We start from the raw sequence: 17,243 nt of genomic DNA, 5'->3' as shown, positions 1-17,243 counted from the left end.
CTGTGGAGGCCATGTCATTGTGTATACTTTAAGCCGAGGTTGATAGGTTGTTGAGTAGTAAGTGCATAAAAGGTTACTGGTACAAGGCAGGAGAATGGAAAGGGAAGGAAAATGTAAACCAGCCATGATAGAAAGGTGGAATAGACTTGATGGGCTGAATAGCCTAAAGGCTGATTTATACTTCTGCGTCAACTTGATGCCGTACGTACGGAGTAGCCGCGAACCCTATGCCGTAGCCTGACGCGCACCTCTCCCAAAATGTAACTGCGCATCGCGGCAATGCAGACTGCAACAGCTGTGATTGGTCAGCTTGGTAGCGTCGCTTTTCCTCCTAGGCTGCGATCGCTTCCCATTGGGCGACTGAAGGGCAGGGAAGGAACTTTGGCTGCAATGCTTTCCATACCTCCGAAATTATGGAGGACATATTTCGCTTTTACGAGAAAAGATGCTCGCTTCTTGTTTACCCCGAGAAAGACTACCATGACCATGAAGTCTTGCGCGGGCAGGTGTGTGTGCATGCGTGACGTGCCAGAATTGCAGAGTGACGCAGACACGCCAGCGCACAAGTGTAAATGCTCACAACGCATGTAAGCCACTTGCATAGGTTACGGCGTCCATTTGACGCACAAGTATAAATCAGCTTTAACTGTGCTTCTATGTCTTATGGTCTTAAGGTATAATGGATCACCAGTGAGCAGAAAATCTACTGGGTAAGCTGCTGAAGCACTGTAGTTACAACTCAGAGGATGGTATGCAATTCATTCAGTTTATTCCTCCAGTTGAGAGAGATGAGTGACCTTACAGAGGTGCTCAAAACTGTGAGGAGTATAGATAGGGGAAATTACCTAATAGCTTTACAAACTCAGACATGGATGATTGCGTCCCCACAAAATCATTCGGACTTCCCCAGTCAGAAGTGCTGGATGAACCAAGAGATCCACAATCTGCTGAGGGCCAGATCAGTCTTGTTCGGGTGTAGTGACCAGGTAAAACTCATGACTTTCAGAAAGCCATCTCACAGGCAAAGTGGCAGTTTCAGACTGATCTTGAATCACAGAAGGATGCTCGACAGCTATGAGTGCTTGAAAATCTGTCACCTCCTACAAAGTAAAACCAAGCAACATATGGGACAAAAAGCTTGCACAGAGCTTTTTATCATTGCTTTGACCAACAAAAGGCGGAGGCACCTTCACTAACTCCCACAGCCCCTGACGACTCTCTGATTTCAATCTCTTCAGCTGACTTGAGACCATCCTTCAGGAGGATGAACCCAAGGAAAGCATCTGGCCCAGATGAGGTACCTGGCCAAGTACTGAAGGCCTATGCTAATCAACTGGTTGGAATGCTGATTAATATAAGGACCATAAGACATAGGAGCAGAATTAGGCCATTTGCCAAATCGGGTCTGTTCCACCATTTGATGCCATGTCCAATCAAGAAACCTATCGATCTCTGCCTTCAATACACCCAACGAACTGGCCTGGTCAGATGTCAAGGTCCACAAATTCTCCGCCCTTTGCCTAAATGAAAATATATTTAATCTCTCACTTCAGCACTCTGAGATTTTCACCGGCTTCAAGCAGGCTTCAATTATACTGGTGCCTAAGAAGCACATGGTAACCTGCCTCAATGACTATCATCCAGTAGCACTTACATCCGCAGTAATGAAGTGCTTTGAGAGATTCGTGATGAAGCATATCAACTCCTGCCTGAAAAGCAACTTGACAATTATTTTGAATCAGCTCCAACTTGCTTACATCACAACAGGTCAACATCAGATGCCATTTCATTTGCTCGTCACTCAACCCTGGAACTTTTGGACAGTGAAGATGCACACATCAGGATGCTGTTCATTGACCACAGCTCTGCATTCAATGCTGTCATCCATTCAAAACCAATCAAAAAGCTCTAAGAACTTCAACTCAATACCTCCTTCTGCAACTAGATCCTCGATTTTCTCACTTACAGACCCCAGTCAGTTCAGATTGGCAACATCCATAATCTCCATCTGCACAGGTGCACCACAAGTCTGCATGCTTAGCCCCCTGCTCTACTCACTTTAAATTAATGACTGTATGGCTAAGCACAGCTCTAATGCCATATTTAAGTTTGTTCACAACACCGCTGTCATTGGCCGAATCAAAGGTGGTGATGGATGAGCATAAAGGTGGGAGATGAAAAATCTGGGGGAGTGGTGCCACAACAACAACCTCTCACTTAATGTCCGAAACTCACTTGTCTCCCTTTCTCTTCACCATTTACACCTCGGACTTCAACTACTGCACAGAGCCTTGTCATCTTCAGAAATTTTCTGATGACTCTGCCATAGTTGGATGCATCAGCAAGGGAGATGAGGCTGAGTACAGGGCTACGGTAGGAAACTTTGTCACATGGTGTGAGCAAAATTATCTGCAGCTTAATGTGAAAAAGACTAAGGAGCTGGTGGTAGACCTGAGGAGAGCTGAGGTACCGGTGACCCCTGTTTCCATCCAGGGGGTCAGTGTGGACATGGTGGAGGATTACAGATACCTGATGATACGAGTTGACAATAAACTGGACTGGTCAAAGAACACTGAGGCTGTCTACAAGAAAGGTCAGAGCCGTCTCTATTTCCTGAGGGGACTGAGGTCCTTTAACATCTGCCAGACAATGCTGAGGATGTTCTACGAGTCTGTGGTGGCCAGTGCTATCATGTTTGCTGTTGTATGCAGGGGCAGCAGGCTGAGGGTGGCAGACACCAACAGAATCAACAAACTCATTCGTAAGGCCGGTGATGTTGTGGGGATGGAACTGGACTCTCTGACGGTGGTGTCTGAAAAGAGGATGCTGTCCAAGTTGCATGCCATCTTGGACAATGTCTCCCATCCACTACATAATGTACTGGTTGGGCATAGGAGTACATTCAGCCAGAGACTCATTCCACCGAGATGGAACACAGAGCGTCATAGGAAGTCATTCCTGCCTGTGGCCATCAAACATAACAACTCCTCCCTTGGAGGGTCAGACACCCTGAGCCAATAGGCTGGTCCTAGACTTATTTCCTGGCATAATTTACATATTACTATTTAACTATTTATGGTCTTATTACTATTTATTATTTATGGTGCAACTGTAACAAAAACCAATTTCCCCTGGGATCAATAAAGTATGACTATGACTATGACTATGACTAAAAACTGAGTAGCTAATTATTGACTACAGAAGGAGGAATTTAGAGGTCCACAATTCAGTCCTTGTTGGGGAATCAGAGGTAAAGAGGATCAGCAACTTTAATTGCAGATCACCGGCAGGTGGGAAGAGTGGGCTCTCTCACGTCTGCTTCTCTGACCCTCAAGGCAGGTGCCCCTCAGGGCTGTGTAATAAGCCCTCTCCTTTACTCTCTGTATGCCCATGACTGTGTCACCATCCACAGCTCCAATCTGCTATTTAAATTTGCTGACAACACTACACTGATTGGCCTAATCTCAAATAATAATGAAGCAGCGTACAGAGAAGAAGTCACCAGCCTGACACAGTGGTGTCTAGAAAACAACCTCCCTCTCAATGTCACAAAAACAAAGGAGATGGTTGCTCCCCACCACCCAGGCCATACTCCCCACCACAGTAATAGGTTTAGGTAAGTACATGAACAACTTTCAAAAGACAGTTGGACAGGAACATTGGGAAGGGTTTAGAAGTTGGTGTAGCAAATACAAGCAAATGGGACAACTTTGGATGGGAATCTAGGCTAGCATGGACCAGTTGGGCCTGGTTCCATTTGATATATGACACATGTTTTCTCACACACAAAACCATACCGACTATCCCTAATCAATCCTTGTCTCTCCTTAGTCTAACTAGGTAGCAGAAGAACCAGGGGAGAGTTGATGGATGAGAGCTAACAGGGAAATCTGTGAGGGAGTGGGCTCCTTCTACACTCAGTGGCATCATCAGTATCTAATAAAAAAGCCACTGAATGTATATTCATGATCTTCTGCTGCTGTAGCCTATCCACTTCAAGGTTCGACATGTTGTGCATTCAGAAATGTTCTTCTGCACACCTGTCTTGTAACAAGTGGTTATCTGAGTTACTGTCCCCTTTTTCCAGCTTGAACTAGTCTGGTCATTCTCCTCTGACTTTTCTCATGAACAAGGCATTTCCACCCACAGAACTGCCCATTCTCTATAACTCTAGAGACTGCTGTGTGTGAAAATTCCAGGAGATCAGCCGTTTCTGTGATACTTAAACCACCACTTCTGACACCAACAATTATTCCATCGTAAAAGTTTCTTTGATCCCATTTTGACATTGGCTGAACAACTGAACCTCTTGACCATGTCTGCATGCTTTTCTGCATTGAGTTGCTGGCACATGATTAACTGATTAGGTATTTATTCATTTTTTTTAGAGACACACCATGGAACAGGGCCTTCTGCCCCAGTGAACTGAGCAGCTCAGCAACACACCTATTTAACACCCGCCTCATCACAGGACAGTTTACAATGACCAATTAACATACTGATTGGTACACTTTTGGATAGCGAAAGGAAACCAGAACACTTGGAGGAATCCCACGCGGTCATGGAGAGAATAGTCAAACTCCGTACAGATAGTACTGGAATTGACCTCTGAACTCTGATACTCTGAGCTGTAGTAGAGTCGTGCTAATCGCTGTGCTATTACGGCTCCCTAATGGTATAGCATATTTGCATTAACAGGCAGATGTATATGTGTACCTAATAAAATGGCATTGAATTCATGTTGTGAGGTATAATGAATCTGGAAACCTGAAACTCCTATTTTAATTATCTTCCATTTCTATGGTAATAAACCATAATTTCTGATGAAAGACGATCAGCTTTAAACATTTTTCTCTCCACAGATACTACCTGATGTGCTGTGTGCTTCATTTATCTTCCTTGTGTCTGTGTTGGTGTCAGTTTATGCAGTGGTACAGAAGCACGTAGCACAAACCTACCAGGTTAACATGGTTAAAGACGTTTAATTAATCCTTCAATTCACAGCAATCAGTGCGGCTTTCGAAGCTGTAAATAGATTGGATTAAGTAATTAATACAAATGATGTGCAGAAGGCTGACAATAGAGCCTGGAATAGATATCATGCTCAATGCGGTACAAGAGCCGCCTTTCAGAATGACTCCTTCCAAATAATGCAAGCCAAGGCTCACTGACTCTCTCGTGTAGATGTTAACAGATACCTGGCATTTCAGATCTGCAGGAGTTGTAAACTCAGCCAACTCCATCAGGGACACAAGCCTCCCCAGCACTGAGGACATCTTCAAAAGGTGATGCCTCAAAAAGGTGGCATCCATCATTAAGGACCCTCATCACCCAGGACACGCCTTCTTCTTATTGATACCATCAAGGATTTACAGGAGCCTGAAAACACACATTCAATGTTTTAGGAACAGCTTCTTCCCCTCCGCCATCAAATTTCTGAATGAACAATGAACCCATGGACACTACCTCAATATTATTTTTCATTTTTTCTTCTTCTTGCACTAATATTTATATATATATGTTTATAAATACTTCATACTTTATTGTCGGCAAACAATGGATACTAGAACGTATAATCATCATAGCGATATTTGATTCTGTGCTTCCCGCTCCGTGGATTATAAATCAATAGTAAATATTAAAAATCTGAAAATTTAAATTATAAATCATAAATAGAAAATAGAAAAATGGAAAGTAATGTAGTGCAAAAAAAAAACGAGAGGCAGGTCCGGATATTTGGAGGGTACGGCCCAGATCCGGGTCAGGATCCATTCGGCAGTCTTATCACAGTTGGAAAGAAGTTGTTCCCAAATCTGGCCGCATGATTCTTCAGGCTCCTGAGCCTTCTCCCAGAGGGAAGATGGACGAAAACTGTGTTGGCTAGGTGGGTCAACCAGTAATGACACAGTTAGAAAGAGTGACAAGGTTCTGCAAAGTGAGTTCAGGAAGTTACATGCGAAGTTGAAGGGCAGGACCTCTTGGGTTGTGACCTCAGGCCTGCTACCTGTGCCACGTGCTCATGAGGCCAGAAATGGGAAAGATTATACAGCTTAGCACATGCCTAAAGAGTTGGTGTAGGAGGGAGGGCATCAGATTTTTGGATCATTTGGCTCTCTTCCAGGGAAGGTGAGGCCTGTGCAGAAGAGATTGTTTCCACCTGAACTGGAGGTGGACTAATATCCTAGTTTTGCTAGCGCTGCACAGTGGGGTTCAAAAGAGAGTTGTGGGGAGACAGGAACCAACATTCCAGAACAGATAGTGGAGAGGTTTTGGAGACAGATGTTAAGACCTCAGACAAAGTCAGGAATCAAAATACTCAGCATGCTGTGACTAGTGTCCTGACCTGCACGTACTTCAATGCAAGAAGTATCGTAGAAAAGGAAGATAAGTGCAAGGCATGGGTCGACATTTGGAATTATGATATTGTAGCCATTAGTGATCCTTGGTTGCAGGAGGGGCAGGACTGGCAGTTCAATATTCTGGCGTTCTCAGACGCATCAGAGTGGAAGGATTTAAAGAAGGAGAGCTGGCATTACTAGTCAGGGAAAAGGTCACGACAGTGCTCAGTCAGGACAGACTGGAGAACTCGTCTATTGAGGCATTATGGCTGGAACTGAGGAATAAGGAAGGTATAGCCAAGTTAATGGGGCTATATTACAGACCACCCAATGGTTCACAGGATTTAGAGGAACAAATCTGTAAAGAGATCGCAGCCTGTTGCAAGAAACATAAGGTTATTATAGCAGTTGATTTTAACTTTACATGTATTGACTGGGTCTCCCTTACTGTAAAAGGATTAGACAGGATAGAGTTTATAAATTGTGTTGAGGAAAGTTTCCCTAATCAATACATAGAAGCCCCAACAAGAGACTGTGCGATATTTTCTCATCTTTGATTGAAGTGATCAAACTACCACCCTCACTTCCCCAATCTTGAACAGTATTGTTAGCACTTTTGGGCTTCTTATTGAAGAAAGGATGTGCTGGCATCGGAGAGGGTCTGGAGAAGGTTTGCGAGAATGATCCCAGGAATGATGGCTCTGGACAGTATGCGCTGGAGTTTGGAAGAATTAGGGGCGATCTCATTGAAACCTATTGAATACTGAAAGCCCTATGTAGGGTGAACAGGAAGAGGATGTTTCCTGTTGTAGGGGAGTCATGGACTAGAGAGCACAGCCTAAGAATACAAGGACATCCTTTTACACCAAAGAAGAGGAGGAATTTCTTTAGTCAGAGGGTGGTGAATAATTGGAATTCATTACAACAGATGGCTGTGGATCAGGTCATTGACATATTTAAAATGGAGGCTGATAGTTTCTTGATTAGTAAAGGCAGGTGAATGGGGTTGAGGGGGATAATAAATCGGCCATGATGCAATGGGAGAGCAAACTCAATTCTGTTCCTATGTCTTATGATTTATCTTCCAATTCCCAGCAGTAATAGCTCTCACAACATTTGAAGGTTGAAGCAACCAGACAGCAAAACCAGAGAGTAGATCATATAGTCTACCTGTTCTCATCAGAATGTCAGTAGTGGAGTGAGACAGCAGCTTCAAATTCCACGGTGTCTCCATCTTTGATGACCTGCTCTGGTCTCAGCTCAGTGGTGCACTCACAAGGAAAGCTTCTGGAGCCTTTGAAAGTCACCAAGTGCAGTAACAAAGTCCTAACGAAATTCAGATACCCTGTAGAAAATATCCTGAGTGGTTGCATCATGGTCCTGAACAACAAGGCTGCAGAGAGCAGTGGGCACAGCCCAACCCACCACTGACAGCATCTATAGCAAGCACTACCATAAGAAAGATGCATCTATGATCAAGGATTCCTCTGCAAGACATTCCTTCTTCTCACTGCTACTGCCAGGCAAGAGGTGCAGAACACGAACACAAGAAAGTCTACAGATGCTGAAAATCCAAAGTAACACACACAAGATGCTGGAGGAACTTGACGGGTCAGGTTACACACCTCATTAACAGTCTGAGGATGTGCTGGAGGCAGCCCGCAGCTTGCAAGTGTCGCCACGCATTCCAGCACCAACAAAGCATTTCCACAAAGATCAGCAGAACAATATGGAACACAACAAGCAGCAAAACAACAGGAAAACAAGTCCTGTTCTTCCTTCTCACTTTCTCTCTCATATATACACACACACACACACACACACACACACACACACACACAGAGTAACTACGCCATGGTAAAGACCACCTGGAGCCTTAAGCCTCCAGTGGATTCACGGATTCACCCTCAGAACAACTCGCAGGCAAAATGCAACAAGCAACAACAGCAAACAAATCCCTTTTCCACCCACTCAGACAGTCCTCCGACCCCAGGAGAGGCCACCCCTGGCCTCTGACCTCCAGATGGTGACCCCAGACTCATAGTCATTGGTCTTTTTTTTGTGCTTGCATGGCCCTGTTTTGTAGATATTTTGTTTTGCTGTTGTATATTTTATGTATAATTTATGCATAATTTATGTACAGATTATGTATAATTTATGTTCTGGGTGTTGTCTGAATTTACGTGTCTGTGATACTGCTGCAAGCAAGTTTTTCATTGTATCTGTACATCACTGTACTAGTGTACTGGACAATAAACTTGACTTGGATAAGGAGATGTGTGAGATCCTTCACTTTGTTCATTGAGATACATTACCCAATAGCAGGGAGGTCAAACTTCAATTGTATGAAACGTTTCTTAGGTTAAACTAATAGGACTGCATACAGTTCTGGTCAACTTATGAAGAGTTTATGATCGACTTCTAAAAGTCTTGCTGAAATGATATTATATTATGAGGAGTTACTCTCATGGCAGGGTGGAGACACATCTCTACTAAAGGAGGTGTAAGATGCACCTTCTCTCTGTTAGCCTGTAGGTCACCTTTGGGTAGGGTGTAGCATCTACTTCACACCCCCCCCCCCCACTGATCAGGGTCACATGAAGCCATAGAGCAGGTGGTGGATGGTCATATGAGCAGCTAGTGCATATCACAAGTTCTGGGTTATGCAACCAGTAGTGCCAGACAGACAATCTCTGAAGAGTATTGACAATGGCTGGGGTCACACTTCTTGTAAAGACATTGCCCACAAACTGCTTCTGTTGAAAAACTTGCCAAGAACAATTATGGTCATGGAAAGACCATGATCGCAAATGTTATTCAACACGGCACGCAATGAATGAACTATCAAGGTTGTTTTCTTGAAGCAACTAGACTTCCGAAGAGCTTCAGCTGAGGTGGTACTGAGATTTAACTGAGGAATTTACAATTACAATAGATATTCATGGGGTAAATTAGAAGGTCCAAAACCAGAGCTTTGTATTTGTTTACACAAGGAGTGGTGGGTGCATGGAACACAATGCTAGGAGTGGTGACAGAAGCAAATACATTATGTACCTTTTAGGGACCCTTAGATAGGCAAATGGGGGAAAGAAAAATAGAAGGCTATGTGGGAGGGAAGGATTAGGTTGAGTAGGTTAAAAGGTTTAAAAGTTTGGCACAACATCATGGGCTGAAAGGCCTATACTATACTGTGCTATTCTATATCCCAAGTTCAACTAATACTCAGCTTGCCATCTTTCCAACAACATAACACACTCAACATTGCTCAACAAATTCAGACTGGTCAAGTTCAAGTTTATTGTCATTCAACCATACACATTTATTGAGCTAAACCTCGCCTCCCCATTTCAATTCACAACCTGCCCCTCTTGCCTTTCCAAATCTCCTGTCACTACGTTCTCTAATTGCCTCTGCCTGTGCAAAACATAGTACATACAGTACCATCACACACGTACATCACACAGCACATATCATCATCATTATCATTGTTTGCTGCCGTTGCATGATGTGGGCAATCATGGTCTTTCCGTGACCATGATTATCCTTGGTAAATTTTTCTACAGAAGTGGTTTGCCTTCTCCTGTGCACTGTCTTTACAAGATGGGTGATCCCAGCTATCATCAATATACTTCAGAGATTGTCTGCACATACAGAGATTGTCTAAACAGCATATGTGGCATATAGACAGGTATTTATGATAGCAGAAACACATGAAGTTACAAAAAGCTAATAATAATATACCCAAGTCTCTGAGTGTTATGGCTTCTCCGTTCATCCATAAAAATGTTAAATGTTACATCGCTCATATCCCTAATCCTGATGAAAGCTTATCTATCCGTATCAGGTTTATTACCATGAAATTTGTTGTTTTGTGGCAGAAATTCAGGCTAATACATAAAAATTACTCTTTTGCAAAACTAAATAAATTGTGCAAAAGATCAAATATGTTCACTGTTTCTCTCCTCCCAGATGCTGTTAGACCTGCTGAGAAGTCCCAACAACTTCTGTTTTGAAACATAGAAACATAGAAAATAGGTGCAGGAGTAGGCCATTCGGCCCTTCGAGCCTGCACCGCCATTCAGTATGATCATGGCTGATCATCCAACTCAGAACCCTGTACCTGCCTTCTCTCCATACCCCCGATCCCTTTAGCCACAAGGGCCATATCTAACTCCCTCTTAAATATAGCCAATGAACTGGCCTCAACTGTTTCCTGTGGCAGAGAATTCCACAGATTCATCACTCTCTGTGTGAAGAAGTTTTTCCTAATCTCGGTCCTAAAAGGCTTCCCCTTTATCCTCAAACTGTGACCCCTCATTCTGGACTTCCCCAACATCGGGAACAATCTTCCTGCATCTAGCTTGTCCAATCCCTTTAGGATTTTATACGTTTCAATCAGATCCCTCCTCAATCTTCTAAATTCCAACGAGTATAAGCCTAGTTCATCCAATCTTTCATCATATGAAAGTCCTGCCATCCCAGGAATCAATCTGGTGAACGTTCTTTGTACTCCCTCTATGGCAAAGATGTCTTTCCTCAGATTAGGGGACCAAAACTGCACACAATACTCCAGGTGTGGTCTCACCAAGGTCTTGTATAACTGCAGTAGTACCTCCCTACTCCTGTACTCGAATCCTCTTGCTATAAATGCCAGCATACCATTCGCCTTTTTCACCGCCTGCTGTACCTGCATGCCCATTTCAATGAAAGGTGTATAATGACACCCAGGTCTCGTTGCACCTCCCCTTTTCCTAATCGGCCACCATTCAGATAATAATCTGTTTTCCTGTTTTTGCCACCAAAGTGGATAACTTCACATTTATCCACATTAAATTGCATCTGCCATGAATTTGCCCACTCACATAACCTATCCAAGTAACCCTGCATCCTCTTAGCATCCTCCTCACAGCTAACACTGCTGCCCAGCTTCGTGTCATCCGCAAACTTTGAGATGCTGCATTTAATCCCCTCATCCAAGTCATTAATATATATTGTAAACAACTGGTGTTCCTGCACTGAGCCTTGCGGTACCCCACTAGTCACTGCCTGCCATTCTGAAAGGTCCCGTTTATTCCCACTCTTTGCTTCCTGTCTGCCAACCAATCCTCTATCCACATCAATACCTTACCCCCAATACCGTGTGCTTTAAGTTTGCACACTAATCTCCTGTGTGGGACCTTGTCAAAAGCCTTTTGAAAATCCAAATATACCACATCCACTGGTTCTCCCCTATCCACTCTACTAGTTACATCCTCAAAAAATTCTATGAGGTTCGTCAGACATGATTTTCCTTTTACAAATCCATGCTGACTTTGTCCGATGATTTCACCACTTTCCAAATGTGCTGTTATCACATCTTTGATAACTGACTCTAGCAGTTTCCCCACCACCGATGTTAGGCTAACTGTTCTATAATTCCCTGGTTTCTCTCTCCCTCCTTTTTTAAAAAGTGGAGTTACATTAGCCACCCTCCAATCCTCAGGAACTAGTCCAGAATCTAAAGAGTTTTGAAAAATTATCACTAATGCATCCACTATTTCTTGGGCTACTTCCTTAAGCACTCTGGGATGCAGACCATCTGGCCCTGGGGATTTATCAGCCTTTAATCCCTTCAATTTACCTAACACCACTTCCCTACTAACATGTATTTCCCTCAGTTCCTTCATCTCCATTCACCCTCTGTCCCCTACTATTTCCGGAAGATTATTTATGTCCTCCTTGGTGAAGCCAGAACCAAAGTAGTTATTCAGTTGGTCTGCCATGTCCTTGCTCCCCATAATCAATTCACCTGTTTCTGTCTGTAGGGGACCTACATTTGTCTTAACCAATCTTTTTCTTTTTACATATCTATAAAAGCTTTTACAGTCAGTTTTTATGTTCCCTGCCAGTTTTCTCTCATAATCTTTTTTCCCCTTCCTAATTAAGCCCTTTGTCCTCCTCTGCCGAACTCTGAATTTCTCCCAGTCCTCAGGTGAGCCACTTTTTCTGGCTAATTTGTATGCTTCTTCTTTGGAATTGATACTATCCCTAATTTCTCTTGTCAGCCACAGGTGCACTACCTTCCTTGATTTATTCTTTTGCCAAACTGGGATGAACAATTGTTGTAGTTCATCCATGCGATCTTTAAATGCTTGCCATTGCATATCCACCGTCAACCCTTTAAGTGTCATTTGCCAGTCTATCTTAGCTAATTCATGTCTCATACCTTCAAAGTTACCCTTCTTTAAGTTCAGAACCTTTGTTTCTGAATTAACTATGTCACTCTCCATCTTAATGAAGAATTCCACCATATTATGGTCACTCTTACCCAAGGGGCCTCTCACGACAAGATTGCTAATTAACCCTTCCTCATTGCTCAATACCCAGTCCAGAATAGCCTGCTCTCTAGTTGGTTCCTCGACATGTTGGTTCAAAAAACCATCCCGCATACATTCCAAGAAATCCTCTTCCTCAGCACCCTTACCAATTTGGCTCACCCAATCTACATGTAGATTGAAGTCACCCATTATAACTGCTGTTCCTTTATTGCACACATTTCTAATTTCCTGTTTAATACCATCCCCAACCTCACTACTACTGTTAGGTGGCCTGTACACAACTCCCACCAACGTTTTATGCCCCTTAGTATTATGCAGCTCTACCTATATCGATTCCACATCCTCCCGGCTTATGTCCTTCCTTTCTATTGCGCTTCGTAATGTTTCACTTGTAAAGTATTTTGAGGCATTGTGAAGAATTGATGACACAATAACGTCTCCATCTACACCTTTACTTCCCTTTAACATTTCTATCAACATTTGCAACTTGATAAGTCAACAAGTATTGGTGCATGGTAAAGCAATTTTCCATGGGCTTAGATTGGTACACCCCAGAAAGCCATCTTTCCATTGGTTGGTGTTAACACCCTTCCCCTCTCCACCCAAGTATATTAAATTTCCATTGGTTCCTCTTCTTACATACACACACACACACTCTCTCTCTCTTTCACTCACACATGCATTCTCACTCTCACTCTCTTTCATCTATATTTTGCATAAAGGCTCTTCTTTTGCTTCATTCGCTTTCAATTCCAATAAATCAAGCTTATCCAATACTTTACTACCCAGAGAATGTTGATGCGGGAACTCTGCGCTGGTCCTGCACTTAACCTGCACTGAGCTGTACTGGTCCCACACTTAACTTTATTTCCTATTTCACTGCATCTGGAACTCAGGTTTAATGCAGACCTTTGGTGCTGTCAGTGTGGAATTTTTCCTGTCACCGTGTGTGTTTCCTTTGCATTCTCTAGTTTCCTTCCATAACCTAAAGGAATGATTAGTTTAGCTGGCCACTCTAAGTTTCCCCAGATGTGTAGGTATGTGGTAGAATCTGAAGGGAGTTGATAGGATGTGCAGAGGATGGGATCAAGTCAAGTCAAGTTTATTGTCATTTAACTATATACATCTATATAACGCATATAACAATAGAAACGAGACAACGTTTCTCCAAACCAGGGTTCAGAACACGGTAGTACACATAACACACAATGTCTTATGAAGTAAGGATAAAATCTACAGTTGAACCACAGACTGACTGTGGCCTTACTCTTAAGAAGTCCAGTATTGAATTGAAGAGGGAGGTATGGAGACCCCGCGAGGACAGTCTACCCACCAGTTTCTGTAGTATGATCACGTTGAACACTGAACTGAAATCTATAGCAGCCTGGCAATATGAAACTCCATTTTCCATGTGGGAGAGGGCAGAGGCTATTGCATCATCAGTGGATCGATTTGAGCGGTAAGTCCAATGTAGCCAGGAGTAAGGCTTTAATGTGCTCCATGACCAGCCACTATAAGCATTTCATAATGAATGCAGGATGAGTGGTCAGAATGGACTTGATGGACTGAAGGGCCTGTCTCTCTATGACCATATAGCTTTGCATCACTATATCTCTATGAGATCCTCCAATGCTCCATTCATCCACTCGTGGTTTCTAGATTATTCCCAAAATTGTAATCACTTCCACATTGTGTCTTTAGTTAAAAATAAAAGGTGAAGAGGAAAGATCCAAAGGAAATTTGTGATAGAAGAATTGTGACAGAAGTTTGTAAGCTGGGTGAGAATAGAACAAGAGGTCATGGGTGAAGTGTGAAAGGTGAAATGTTTAAGGGGAACATGAGGGAGAACTTTTTCACTCAGAGGGTGGTGAGAATGTGGAACGAGCGCAAGTGGTGAATATAGGCTCAATTTCAACATTTAAGAGAAGTTTGGATAGGTGCATGGGTGGGAGGGGTACGGAGGGCTATGGTCATATTGAGGTGCAGGTTGATGGGACTAGGCAGATTAATGGTTGAGCATGGGCTAGATGGGCCAAAGGGCCTGTTTCTGTGCTGTGGTGTTCTGTGACTCTAAGTGAAGTCAGAGGATTATGCAGAGATACAGGTGGTGAACAACTAAAGAGTGTGATATGAAAACAGGACAGTGAAACACTCCGCAGGTCAGACAGCATCTGTGGACAGAGAATCCATGACAGATTCAATTTGATAATCTTCATTATTTAGACTATAAGACCATAAGACATAGGAGCAGAATTAGGCCACCTGGTCCGTTGAGTCTGCTCCACCATTCAATCATGGCTGATCCTTTTTTCTTTCTGCTCCTCAACCCCAGTTCCTGGCCTTCTCCTCAGAACCAATGATGCCATGTCCAATTAAAAACTATCAATCTCTACCTTAAATAAACCCAACAACCTGCCCTCCACAGCTACATATGGCAACAAATTCTACAAATTCATCACCCTTTGGCTAAAGAAATTACTCTGCATCTCTGTTTTGAAAGGGCACCCCTCTACGATGAGGCTGTGCCCTCATGTCCTAGACTCTCCCACCATGGGAAACATCCTTTCCACATCTACTGTGTCTAGGCCTTTCAACATTCGAAAGGTTTCAATGAGACCCCTCTCATCCTTCTGAATTCCAGTGAGTATAGACCCAGAGCCATCAAATGTTCCTCCTATGATAACACTTTCATTCCTGGAATCATCCTTGTGAACCTCCTCCGGACTCTTTCCAATGCCAGCACATCTTTTCTCAGATGAGGGGCCCAAAACTGTTCATAATACTCAAGGTGAGGCTTCACCAGTACCTTATAAATCCTCAACATCACATCCCTGCTCTTGTATTCTAGACCTCTTGAAATGAATGCTAACATGGCATTTGCATTCCTCAACATCGACTCAGCCTGTAATCTTGAGCTCCATTACCAACCTGATTTTCCCAATCGACCTGCATGTTAAAATCTCCTGTAACTACAATAACATTGCCCTATGGACATGCCTTTTCTATTTCCTGCTGTAATCTGCGGTCCGCCTCCCTGCCACTGTTCGGAGGCCTATATATAACAGCCATCAACGTCCTTTTACCCTTGCAGTTTTTTAACTCAACCCACCAGGGTTCAACATCTTCCGATCCTATGTCACATCTTTCTACTGATTTGATGTGATTCTTTACCAGTAGAGCCACACCAACCCCTCTGCCTACCTTCCTATCCCTCCGATATAACTTGGACATTCAACACTCAACTACAGCCACGATTCAATGATGGCTACAACATCGTACCTGACGATCTGTATTAGTCCAACAAGATCATCCACTTTATTTCTTATACTACACGCATTTAAGTACAACATCTTGAGTACTATATTTGCTATCCTTTCTGATTCTGCATCCTTAATGTTTTGATACTCAGCCTGTTGGCTCCATCACCTGCCTGCCCTTCCTGACAGTCTGACTGCACGCTATCTTTACTTTTTTACCATCCGTCCTACCCTGAGTCCCTTCACTCCAGTTCCCACCCCCCTGCCAAATTAAATTAAACTCTCCCCAACAACTCTCACAAACCTGCCCACAAAAATATTGGTCCCCCCAGGATCCGGTGCACCCCATCACTTTTGAACAGGTCATACCTCCCCCAGAACAGATCCCAATCATCCAAGAACCTGAAGCCCTGCCCCTGCACCAGCTTCTCAGCCACACATTTATCTGCCAAATCATCCTGTTTCTACCCTCACTGGTACTTGGCACCGGCAGTAATCCAAAAATTACTACCCAGGAGGTCCTGCTTGTCGGCTTTCTACCTAGCTCTCTAAATTCTCTTTCAGGACCTCATTGCTTTTCCTTCCTATTGCATTGGTACCAATATGTACCAAGACATCTGACTGCTCTCCCTCCCTCTCCAAAATGTTGTGGACATGATCTGAGATATCCCTGACCCTGGCACCTGGGAGGCAACATACAATTCGGGTGTCCCATTCACATCCACAGAATCTCCTGAGTGTTTCCCTCACTATCGAGTCCCCTATATCTACTGCACCCTTCTTCTCTCTCTTTCCCTTCTGCACCACAGACCCATGCTCAGTGCCTGTAACTCGGTCGCCGTGGCATTGTCCCGGGAGGTCACCCCCACAAAAGTATCCAAAGTGGTTTTTGAGGGGAATGGCCACAGGGGTGCTCTGCTCTAACTGCCTATTTCCATTTCTCCTGACAGTCACCCAGCTACTCGCCTCCTGCAACTTCAGGGCGACTACTTCCCTGTAACTTTGATCAATTATATCCTCACTCTCCCATACAAGGCAAAGGTCATCCAGTTGCTTCTCCAGATCCCTAACACAATCTTCAAGGAGCTGCAGCTGGATGCACTTCATGCTGATGCAGTTCCCTGGGAGACTCTGGGTCTCCTAGTTCTCCAACATCCGGCACAAAGAACACCCCACAGCCATTTAAATGGTATGGTAAGAGAGAAAACAACAAAAAGGAAACCTTAACAGATGCTTTACACAGAGCTGACGCCCCTTCTGAGCCAGCCGCTTCTACTCTCGCCATGTTTATTGATATGGAGAGATCTAATTTCTTTTTGGCTAATTCAACA

Source organism: Mobula birostris, chromosome 15, assembly GCF_030028105.1.
Source record: "Mobula birostris isolate sMobBir1 chromosome 15, sMobBir1.hap1, whole genome shotgun sequence".
NCBI lineage: Eukaryota > Metazoa > Chordata > Chondrichthyes > Myliobatiformes > Myliobatidae > Mobula > Mobula birostris.
Note: the sequence above shows the minus strand (reverse complement) of the source record.